Raw genomic sequence first — 3,412 nt, forward strand, 5'->3', positions numbered from 1 at the left:
CAGTGAAAAAAGCTAGAAAAGGTCAATTTTATACCTATTTTTTCTAAAAAAAAAAAAAAAAATTGGAATTCTGATTTTAATCTTAGAATTTTGACGTTTTGCTCTGGAAAGTTACAATAATAATAATAATTAAGTTAATAAATTAATAAAAAATGTTTTTAAAAATAAAAAAATAATACTAAATAATAATAAAAAATTAAAGAAAATAAATTTTTAAAAAATGACTTTTTTTAATTGGCCCCAATTCTTTTCCTTATCTTTACAATTAAAAAAGTATTTTATGTCACTTGGTGTTTCACAGTAAGTTGGCTGTTCTTGTTCTGAAACTTAAATATGGGGAGAACAGGGTCATTTGTCACAAGGTTGGTTGTCGCACTTATTAAATACCGCCATCAGAGGGCGCTGTCTCTCAAATTGTGGCATGGAAATTTACAGAACTGGGATCAGAGTTCACCCTCATTGTCTTCTCTGGAGTAAGACTGCTATACTTGAGGTGAGAGGACTTTTTGTATTTTTCATGTCAAATTGTAAATATTCAGCTCCAGGGGATTTTTCTTCCAGGCTTTTACACAACAAGTTATAACAAAACAACTGTTAGCCTTAAAAGTGTGAAGCGAAAGTTATACTTTAGATATTTAGCTAGCTAACTTTGTTGCACGGTTGTTTGCCTTGATGCTAGCAAGAAATTATGGTTGGGGTTGGTAATCATATGTTATCTTTTTGTAAACAATTGACTTAGCCTAACATGTAACAATAACCCTAAATGTAACAACTTGTTACATTTTGGGCTTTCAAGGTGTGTTTCCTGTTTCTGTTTCTTGCTCATATTGTGTTACGATGCATTAAGTGATGTATTTGTCAGCTATTTGTTCTGCCTTCTTACCTTTTTTAAAAGATTGTGACAAACAACCCACAGTGTGATAACCCTCCCTGCTATGGATAATTAAACCTCTTTTTTACAAGTTAAAAAATGAGAGGGATACACATTTTAACCCAACACCTTAAGCTTCGATTTAATGTAAGAATGACAACTGAAAGTGTGACAACCAACCCCGTTCTCCCCTACTTTAAGATGGCACATACTTACCCTGCCTTTGATGACTCAGAGCTAACATCTAGCATGACAGTTGGGAATTTGAGAGTCCTATTTTATCCGGATTTGTCCTTTAACTCTCACATCCAACACATTTCAAGGACAGACATTTTATCCTTTATAATACAAAAAAATCCCACAAGAAAAATAAAATTTAAAATACTTTCTGGACTTTGAAGAGTAATTGAACATCTGTCAAAAACACCTCCTGGTATTATTTTGCAAAAATCTTAACATAAAGAATCGTCCTCATCATTTTAGCTGCAGAGGTTTCAGTTTTTAATCAGCAAATTTTAAGTTTTTTAAAACAAAAACACAAAATTGATTTCATATTTAATAAGAAACATCAGCAGTGAAGGTTTCCATTGTGTATTTACATCTTTTTCGATTTAAAATCAGCACATTCTGATTTATTTTACAAAATACCAACAATACTTTTTAAAGAACCAAGAGGAGATCTTTTCCATATTTGAAATCTTGTTAGTTAAAATATGAATGTACTTAAAAATGTACTTATATTTAATGAACAATACCCAATCTGTATTGAATGATGTGTTAAAGTTTTTACACTGCAAAAAACTGAAATCCTACAGGTGTTTTTGTCTTATTTTTAGGAGAAAATGTGTATTTAGACTTGATATGAAGCCCATTCACCTGACAAGTCCAGAAAAATGTTTTGTTTCAAGCTATTTAAATAGTTGTAGGCAAATTCTAAACTTTTTTTGTTGTTTTGGCAGATTTTTTTTTTATTTTTTATAGGAATTTCAGACCTCATTTTTGTCTTTTAATAACTTAAACAAGACATTTTTCTGGAGTGATAAGTTGAATGTGTCTCATATCAAGTATTACTAGATATTTTTACTTAAAATAAGACAAAAACACAGTGAAAACACCCAAAGCAGACTGACTGACTGTACATACAGACATCCGAAGAGATTATGTTGGATTACAGACTCAAATGTAGTTTTATTCGGTTTATTCTGGAGTTTAAAGATGTGACAGTGAAAGAGGGATGATGACGTTAGCTGATTATCAAACTCACACATACAGACTGCGCTTCAAACACAAGCCGGGACGTCTGAAAGAAAAAGTGCAAACACATCAGAAATTAAAATCACACATCAAAGTTTAAAAAAAGCAGATTAACATTATTTCAATATTCCACAGTTTCTTTTAATCCCCCTCAGAAACACATGATGTCTTCAGGACGGACGAAATGACACAAATGTACATTCTCCCATTTTAGTGCACATTTAGAGATGCGATCAGTAGCATCACACGATGGAGGACACTCATTTTTCTCTTTGGAAGAATAAAGCTGCTGGTCGTCATGCTAATGTTCGTTTTCGCTGAGTCAGCAAGTAACAAAACGTTTCTCTTTTAAAGGCATTTTTAAAGCGTCGATGAAAACGTGGATCCAGCATGGTCTGTGCTAAAACTCAGGCCTCTGCTTTACATTCTCTGATTTATTTTCTTTTATGCATACACTGGGAATTCTTTTAAGTGATGAAATTAGTGCATTTTTTTCTGTAACTTAAAAACAGAAAACCTGAATTAGTCACATCAGAGCCCAACACATTATCAACCCACAACGTAAAAGGTGTAGTAACGGTAAGCCTAACTTTTATTAAGCTTTTTATTCATGGTTAGTATTTATTAGTAAAGCTTTACTGATTGTACCTTCAGCTAACATTTTTAACATCATTTCTGTAAAATTAAAGACATCATAAACATCTTCTCTTAAAGGTGTAGTCAGCGATCGTCTAATTTGCACTATTTGTCGAAATCGCCGTATTTCTCCTCTCCATCCACAAGATATCATCTCTGACAGCATGTTGAAAAAAATCCAGTTTCGATACACAGCCTTGGCTCTGAATTTCAGCAGGTAAGAACAGAAGAGCATGAAATGAAAAAGAAGGTCTATGACCATAATAGAGGGAAGACCCGGGTCAACATCGGTGTGGCTTTCCGACAGTGGAGGGAACTCCGCGATTTAAAGGGGACATATCATGCTTGTTTCTCCTTTTCACTATGCCAGACTAGGATGCCTGTAAAGCATTTCTGCCCTCAGTACAAGTCATTTAGTTCCTTCATTGCCCCACAATAGCGTTCTCAATATCCTCATTTTAGGCCATTCTGAAGATCTCGTTGAAACGCTCCGTTTCCAGAATGACCTCCAGTAACCTCGCATCGTCACAGCCCTCTGTGCTCTGATTGGTCAGTTATATCAGATGGGCAGAGGGGGTAGAGCCAGGGGGCGGTTTTTGCAGCATGGCAGTATTACAAAATTGCCATATTGAATGGAGCAGACCGAGCGAG

Source organism: Halichoeres trimaculatus, unplaced genomic scaffold (genome assembly GCF_033239565.1).
Source record: "Halichoeres trimaculatus isolate MK-OKI-2021-1 unplaced genomic scaffold, fHalTri1.1 fHalTri1_scaffold_16, whole genome shotgun sequence".
Lineage (NCBI taxonomy): Eukaryota > Metazoa > Chordata > Actinopteri > Labriformes > Labridae > Halichoeres > Halichoeres trimaculatus.